At 42.0% G+C, this 10,000-nt stretch overlaps 1 protein-coding gene across 1 annotated transcript in view; it reads right to left on the bottom strand.

The window, feature by feature from the left end:
- The window catches only part of LOC128635707 (alpha-2-macroglobulin), an 806,957-nt gene that overhangs the window by 39,934 nt on the left and 757,023 nt on the right, over window positions 1-10,000 (bottom strand). The window lies entirely within an intron of this gene.

Genomic DNA, 10,000 nt, shown 5'->3' with positions numbered 1-10,000 from the left:
AGCTTCTGCCATCTCTGTATATGGGCCTTGAATATATTTATATAAAGTAATCATGTCACCTCTCAAGCGCCTTTTTTCTAAAGAGAACAGACCCAGTTTGGCTAGCCTCTCCTCATAGGTTAATTTCTCCAATCCCCTTATTAGCTTTGTGGCCCTTCTCTGAACTTTTTCTAGTTCTGCAATATCTTTTTTAGCAATCGGTCCCCAGAACTGCACTCCAAACTCAAGGTGAGGTCTTACCAGGGCTTTATATAATGACAGAATTATGCTTTCCTCCCTTGAATCAATGCCTCTTTTAATACATGCTAGTATCTTATTAGCCTTTGAAGCCGCTGCCCTGCATTGTGCACTCATCTTTAGCTTGTTATCTATTACTACTCCCAAATCCCTTTCCTCCTGTGTTTGGCTAAGTCTTGTCCCATTTAAAAAATACATAGCCTGCTTATTTTTACTTCCAAAATGTAGAACCTTACATTTTTCCGTATTAAATCTCATTTTCCATTCACTTGCCCATAGTTCTAATTTTAGCAAATCCCTTTGCAAAGAGAGTTCATCCTGCTCTGACCTAATGACCTTACTTTACTTAGTATCATCTGCAAAAATAGAGATGTCGCTATTTAATCCTTGCTCCAAGTCATTTATAAAAATATTAAAAAGAACAGGGCCCAGTACTGATCCCTGGGGGACGCCACTGATTACCTTTGTCCAATCTGAGTATGATCCATTTACTGCTACTCGTTGCTCCCTATCTTTTATCCAGTTATTTATCCATGAGCTAACATTTTCAGCTATTCCCAGTCCCTTAATTTTGTGCATTAATCTCTCATGTGGCACTGTATCAAATGCCTTTGCAAAATCTAAGTATATCACATCAACTGATTCCCCTTTATCTATATTTTTACTTACTTCCTCGTAGAATCTAATTAGATTAGTTTGACATGATCTATTTCTCCTAAAGCCATGCTGATTAGAACTCATAATCTTGTTTACACGAATATGCTCATCAATATAATCCCTTATAATCCCTTCAAATATCTTCCCCACTATTGATGTCAGACTAACTGGTCTATAGCTTCCTGGATCATCGCTGCTTCCCTTTTTGAAGAGTGGCACCACATCAGCTTTACGCCAATCCTGGGGTACCATGCCTGAGGATAATGAGTCTTGAAAAATTAAGAGTAAAGGTTTGTCTATAACAGTGCTAAGTTCACTTAACACCCTTGGGTGTATTCCATCTGGGCCTGGAGTTTTATTTACCTTAATATTTTTTAGTTTTTTCCTGATATCCTCTAAACAAAACCCAGTTAGTGGTATGGACTGGCATGTTCTATTCTGTTCCAAAGTATCATTCAATGGTTCCTCTCTTGTGTATACTGAAGAAAAAAACTGGTTTAGTACCTCAGCCTTCTCCCTGTCATTATTTATCATGCTACCCTCCACACATTTTAATGTACCTATATTATCCTTCTTAGATTTTTTGCTATTTATGTACTTAAAGAACCTTTTAGGGTTAGACTTAGAATCCTTGGCAATTAATTTTTCATTTTCAATTTTGGCTAATTTGATTGCTTTTTTGCATGCTTTGTTACATTCCTTATAAATATTGTATGCTGAGTCTGTACTATTTTCTTTTAATAATTTAAATGCCCTACGTTTTTTCCTAATTTCTTTTAACACATTTTTATTTAGCCATAACGGCTTAGTTTTTTTATTTTGATTTTTATAACCATATGGTATGTATTGATATGTATATTTATTTAACAATTTTTTAAATATTATCCATTTATCCTCTGTATTTTTATTAGAAAATACATTGTCCCAATTTATATTATTTAATGATTTCCTTAAATCGTTGAATTTTGCTTTCTTGAAATTAAAAGTCTTAGTTAAACCTTTAAAACACTGCATATGAAAAGAGATTTCAAATGTGACCATGTTATGATCACTGTTACCCAAATGTTCTTTGGCTTCTATGTTTGATATTATATCTGTATTGTTTGATAGCACTAAATCCAATATAGCTTTACTCCTAGTTGGCTCCTCTATTAATTGTGACAAGAAGTTATCCCTGAGAACATTTAAAAATCTATCCCCCTTAGCTGAATTACTAGTTTCATTGGCCCAGTTTATATCAGGGTAGTTAAAATCTCCCATAATTACAGCACTGTTATTAGCAGCCTTACCTATTTGCATTAGTAGTTGAGTTTCCTCCAGGTCACTGATGTTAGGGGGCTTGTAGCATGTTCCTAGTAATATTTTTTTAGGATTTTTCCCCCCACTCTTTATTTCAACCCACAGGGTCTCTACATTGTCACTTGTATCATAAATATCTTCCCTTATTGTAGGTTTAAGGTCAGGTTTAATATTCATGCAGATTCCTCCACCCCTTTTATTATTCCTGTCCCTCCTAAATAATGTATACCCCTCTAAGTTAACTGCCCAGTCATGTGAATCATCCCACCAAGTTTCAGTTATACTGATAACATCATAGTCCTCTTCTGCAACTAAGAGCGTCAGCTCCCCCATTTTACCCGTCATGCTTCTTGCATTTGTTGTCATACATTTATTTTTCATGTGCTTTCTGCTGCTACTTGGTGTACTTTCCTCTATACTTTCTAATGTGACATTTCTTAAGTCATCCCTTCCTTGAGATATTAAGGGAGTGACATATTCACAGACTGATCTCTCTGTTCTATTTTGTTCTAATTTACCCTCCCCCCCTTTGCCTAGTTTAAAAGGTTCTCTAAACGTGCTACCATCCTTTCCCCCAACACACCTGCACCCATGTCATTCAGGTGCAATCCATCCTTACTGTACAAATTGTACCCTAGTGAAAAATCAGCCCAGTGTTCTAAAAAGTCAAACCCCTCATTTTTACACCATGTTTTTAGCCATGAATTAACAGACCTTAGCTCCTTCTGCCTTACTGAGTTAACACACGGCACTGGTAATATCTCAGAAAATATTACTTTGGAGGTCCTTGCTTTAAGCTTGCTACCTAACTCCCTGAAGTCATTTTTTAGGATTCTCCATCTCCCACTGATTTCTTCATTAGTACCAATATGCACCATGACTGCAGGATCAGACCCGCATCCCTCTAACAATCTATCAATACGCTCCACAATATGCCTAACATGAGCCCCTGGAAGACAGCATCTGTTCTATGTAAAGGGTCTGGATGACAAATTACCCTATCAACCTTCCTTATAATAGAGTCTCCTACCACCAACATCTGCCTCTGGTCCTGACTTGTATGCCCCTCTTCCATGACTGAAGGACTGCCCACCATAGTATGCTCCTCTTCCACAGCTAAAGGACTGTTCACTATACTAGGCAACACGGCCCTCTCTGACACTGCCACCCCTGAACTGATATCCCCAACATCTTCACTTAATCTTGCAAATCTATTGGGGTGTACCAGCTCAGAACTGGCCTGTCTCTTCCGCTTACTTCGCCCTCTAACTGTGACCCAGCTACATCCTGGAGTTTCCTCATCTGAATCCTCCCCATTCCCACTGCTGGAACCATTAACAACCAGCTCAGTCCTATCCATTTCCCTTTCAAGTGTCTGAATTTCATGTAGTGTTGCACTTCGTTCCTCCAGATCCCCAATATGAGTTTCTAAAGAGACAATATGCTCGCACTTGCCACAAACATATAATCCCAGAAGCGGCTGCTCCAGTGATGCAAACATGTGGCAAGCTGTACACTGAATGAGATTCTCACACATTCTTAATAAAAGGTTTAACTTAAAAGTATAAAATAAATATATTTCCCCTTGGTTACCCCAAAACCTTGTTTGCCTAACTACCTTGGTTAGCTAACTATTATACTTTAACAGAGAATCAATACAGCAAGCCTAAAAGAGCAAGCTCACAGAGTAAATGTGCTAAATTTATAGGCTTGCAAGGCCCAAACAGGTGAAAATAATCCAACCCCTAATTACCCACACAGACAGAAAAACAAAACAAAAAATTGGAATGCTAGAAATAAAGTTATTTGGTTATTTCCTTTTTTTAAAATAAAAATGCAACCCTTGCAAAGCAAATAATTTAGAAAATAGCTTGGTTAGCTATTATACTTAAACAGACAATGTTACTTTAACAGAGAATCAATACAGCAAGCCTAACACTCTATACACACACACTGACACTCTATACACACACGCTGACACTCAACACAGACACACACGCTGACACTCTACACACACACGCTGACATTCTATACACACACACACTGACACTCTATACACACACGCTGACACTCTACATACACACTCTGACACTCTATACACACATGCTGACACCCTATATACACACGCTGACACTCTACATACACACGCTGACACTCTATACACACACACTGACACTCTATACACACACGCTGACACTCTACATACACACACACTGACACTCTATACACACACACTGACACTCTATACACACACGCTGACACTCTACATACACACGCTGACACTCTACATACACACGCTGACACTCTATACACACACGCTGACACTCTATACACACACACTGACACTCTACACACACACACACGCTGACACTCTATACACACACGCTGACACTCTATACACAGACGCTGACACTCTATACACACACACACACACACACTGACACTCTATACACACACGCTGACACTCTACACACACACACACACTGACACTCTATACACACACGCTGACACTCTACATACACGCTGACACCCTATACACACACGCTGACACCCTATACACACATGCTGACACCCTATACACACACGCTGACACTCTATACACACACGCTGACACCCTATACACACACGCTGACACTCTATACACACACTGACACTCTATACACACACGCTGACACACTGACACTCTATACACACACGCTGACACTCTACACACACACACACACACGCTGACACTCTATACACACACGCTGACACTCTACATACACGCTGACACCCTATACACACACGCTGACACCCTATACACACATGCTGACACTCTATACACACACGCTGACACTCTATACACACACTGACACTCTATACACACACGCTGACACACTGACACTCTATACACACACGCTGACACTCTACACACACACACACGCTGACACTCTATACACACACGCTGACACTCTATACACACACGCTGACACTCTATACACACACACACACACTGACACTCTATACACACATGCTGACACTCTACACACACACACACGCTGACACTCTACATACACACGCTGACACTCTACACACACGCTGACACTCTATACACACACGCTGACACTCTATACACACACGCTGACACTCTATACACACACACACACACACTGACACTCTATACACACACACACACACGCTGACACTCTACACACACACGCTGACACTCTACACACACACGCTGACACTCTATACACACACGCTGACACTCTATACACACACGCTGACACTCCATACACACACGCTGACACCCTATACACACACACACACACACGCTGACACTCTATACACACACACTGACACTCTACATACACACACGCTGACACTCTATACACACACGCTGACACTCTATACACACACGCTGACACTCTACATACACACACGCTGACACTCTATACACACACGCTGACACTCTATACACACACGCTGACACTCTATACACACAAGCTGACACTCTACACACACACGCTGACACTCTATACACACACGCTGACACTCTATACACACACGCTGACACTCTACACACACACGCTGACACTCTACACACACACACGCTGACACTCTACACACACACGCTGACACTCTACACACACACACGCTGACACTCTACACACACACGCTGACACTCTACACACACACACGCTGACACTCTACACACACACGCTGACACTCTATACACACAAGCTGACACTCTACACACACAAGCTGACACTCTACACACACACGTTGACACTCTATACACACACGCTGACACTCTACATACACACGCTGACACTCTATACACACACACTGACACTCTACACACACACGCTGACACTCTATACACACACGCTGACACTCTATACACACACGCTGACACTCTACACACACACGCTGACACTTTACATACACACGCTGACACTCTACACACACACGCTGACACTCTATACACACACGCTGACACCCTATACACACACGCTGACACTCTATACACACACGCTGACACTCTATACACACACGCTGACACTCTATACACACACGCTGACACTCTATACACACGCGCTGACACTCTACACACACACGCTGACACTCTATACACACACACTGACACTCTATACACACACGCTGACACTCTATGCACACACGCTGACACTCTATACACACACGTTGACACTCTATACACACACGCTGACACTCTACACACACACGCTGACACTCTATACACACACGCTGACACTCTACATACACACACGCTGACACTCTATACACACACGCTGACACTCTATACACACACACTGACACTCTATACACACATGCTGACACCCTATATACACACACGCTGACACTTTACATACACACGCTGACACCCTATACACACACGCTGACAATCTATACACACACACACGCTGACACTTTACATACACACGCTGACACCCTATACACACACGCTGACACCCTATACACACACGCTGACACTCTACATACACACGCTGACACTCTATACACACACGCTGACACTCTACACACACACGCTGACACTCTACATACACACGCTGACACTCTACATACACACGCTGACACTCTATACACACACACTGACACTCTATACACACACGCTGACACTCTATACACACACGCTGACACTCTACATACACACGCTGACACTCTACATACACACGCTGACACTCTATACAACTCTATACACACACGCTGACACTCTATACACACACGCTGACACTCTACATACACACACTGACACTCTATACACACACACACACACACACTGACACTCTATACACACACGCTGACACTCTACATACACACGCTGACACTCTATACACACACGCTGACACTCTATACACACACGCTGACACTCTATACACACACACACACACTGACACTCTATACACACACACACGCTGACACTCTACACACACACGCTGACACTCTACACACACGCTGACACTCTGTACACACACTGACACTCTATACACACACGCTGACACTCTATACACACACGCTGACACTCTACACACACACGCTGACACTCTGTACACACACTGACACTCTATACACACACGCTGACACCCTATATACACACGCTGACACTCTACATACACACGCTGACACCCTATACACACACGCTGACACCCTATACACACACGCTGACACCCTATACACACACGCTGACACCCTATACACACACGCTGACACCCTATACACACACTCTGACACTCTATACACACACGCTGACACTCTACACACACACGCTGACATTCTATACACACACACACTGACACTCTATACACACACGCTGACACTCTACATACACACTCTGACACTCTATACACACATGCTGACACCCTATATACACACGCTGACACTCTACATACACACGCTGACACCCTATACACACACGCTGACACTCTATACACACACGCTGACACTCTATACACACACGCTGACACTCTATACACACACACTGACACTCTACACACACACACTGACACTCTATACACACACGCTGACACTCTATACACACACGCTGACACTCTATACACACACGCTGACACTTAATTCTATCAGCCAATCGGAATTCAAGGGACGTCATTTAAAGGAACCGTCATTCGTCGTTTAGTCGTCGGGATCGATGGATGCTCCACGTCGGATGTCTTCAAGATGGAGCCGCTCCTCGTCAGATGGAAGAAGATAGAAGATGCCGCCTGGATGAAGCCTTCTGCCGGTCTGGATGTCCTCTTCTGCCCGGATAGGATGAAGACTTCTGCCGGTCTGGAGGTCCACTTGTGCCCGGCTGGGTGAAGACGTCTCAAGGTAGGGTGATCTTCAGGGGGTTAGTGTTAGTTTTTTTTAAGGGGGGACTGGGTGGGTTTTAGAGTAGGGTTGGGTGTGTGGGTGGTGGGTTTTAATGTTGGGGGTATTGTATTTTTTTTTTTACAGGTAAAAGAGCTGATTACTTTGGGGCAATGCCCCGCAAAAGGCCCTTTTAAGGGCTATTTGTAATTTAGTATAGGGTAGGGAATTTCATTATTTTGGGGGGATTTTTTATTTTATTAGGGGGCTTAGATTAGGTATAATTAGTTTAAAATTCTTGTAATTTTTTTTCCTGTAATTTAGTGGGTTTTTTGTACTTTAGTTAATTTTAGTTAATTTTATTTAATTGTATTTAATTTATTTAAATTATTTAATTGTAGTATAGTGTTAGGTGTAATTGTAACTTAGGTTAGAATTTATTTTACAGGTAAATTTGAATTTATTTTAACCAGGTAGCTATTAAATAGTTAATAACTATTTAATAACTATTGTACCTAGTTAAAATAAATACTAAGTTGCCTGTAAAATAAAAATAAACCCTAAAATAGCTACAATGTAATTATTATTTATATTGTAGCTATCTTAGGGTTTATTTTACAGGTAAGTATTTAGTTTTAAATAGGAATAATTTAGTTAATAATAGTAATTTTATTTAGATTAATTTAAATAATATTTGTTACGGGGGTGTTAGGGTTAGACTTAGGTTTAGGGGTTAATAACTTTAATATAGTGGTGGCGGTGTAGGGGGGCAGGATAGGGGTTAATAACTTTAATGTAGGTGGCGGCGGTGTAGGGGGGGCAGGATAGGGGTTAATAACTTTAATATAGGGGTCAGCGGTGTAGGGGGGGCAGGATAGGGGTTAATAACTTTAATGTAGGGGGGGCAGGATAGGCATTAATAACTTTAATGTAGGGAGCGGCGGTGTAGGGGGGCAGGATAGGGGTTAATAACTTTAATGTAGGGGGCGGTGGTGTGGGGGGGCAGGATAGGGGTTAATAACTTTAATGTAGGGGGCGGCGGGGTCTGGGAGCATCGGTTTAGGGGTTAAACATTTTATTTAGTTGTTGCGGGGTCCGGGTGCGGCGGTTTAGGGGTTAAACATTTTATTTAGTTGCAGCGGGGTCAGGGAGCAGCAGTTTATGGGTTAATAAGTTTATTAGAGTGGCGGTGGGCTCCGGGAGCGGCAGTTTAGGGGTTAATAAGTATAATGTAGGTGGCGGCGGTGTAGGGGGGGCAGATTAGGGGTGTTTAGACTTGGGGTACATGTTAGGGTGTTAGGTGCAGACACTTCCCATAGGAATCAATGGGATATCGGGCAGCAGCGAACATGAGCTTTCGCTGCTGTCAGACTCCCATTGATTCCTAAGGGATCCGCCGCCTCCAGGGAGGCGGATTGAAAACCAGGTACGCTGGGCCATAAAAGTGCCGAGCGTACCTGGTTCTTCTTTGATAACTTCCAAAAGTAGTCAGATTGTGCCGAACTTGCGTTCGGAACATCTGGAGTGACGTAAGCATCGATCTGTGTCGGACTGAGTCCGGCGGATCGTATGTTACGTCACTAAATTCTACTTTTGCCGGTCTGTAGGGCTTGATAACTATGGCGAATCACAAATACCCTGCGGAATTCCAGCGTATTTGCAGTTGACGGCTTGATAAAAAACTTGTGTGTTTGGGAGTATTAGTGAAAACCTCTTTATGTCTGTAACCTTTCTGTAATTTCTGCAGATTCTAATTAAAGCTCTCTCTCTAGTAAATAACTGAGTGTCTGGTAGATCATTTAGCCTGGAATTACTAGTAGTAATATAGTGGTATATTTGTGTAGAACTACACACACAATGTTTACCTGGGACTGGTGGTAAAGAGTGAATTGTGTTATTACATTTATTACACAACACAGAGGATATTATTCGGAGCATATCCAAAGTGGATTTATTGAATGTGATCCTGGTGAATTAG

The sequence above is a fragment of the Bombina bombina genome, chromosome 7 (genome assembly GCF_027579735.1).
Source record: "Bombina bombina isolate aBomBom1 chromosome 7, aBomBom1.pri, whole genome shotgun sequence".
Classification (NCBI taxonomy): domain Eukaryota; kingdom Metazoa; phylum Chordata; class Amphibia; order Anura; family Bombinatoridae; genus Bombina; species Bombina bombina.
The sequence above is the reverse complement of the archived record's forward strand: the minus strand, read 5'-3'. Positions and strand labels throughout refer to the sequence as shown.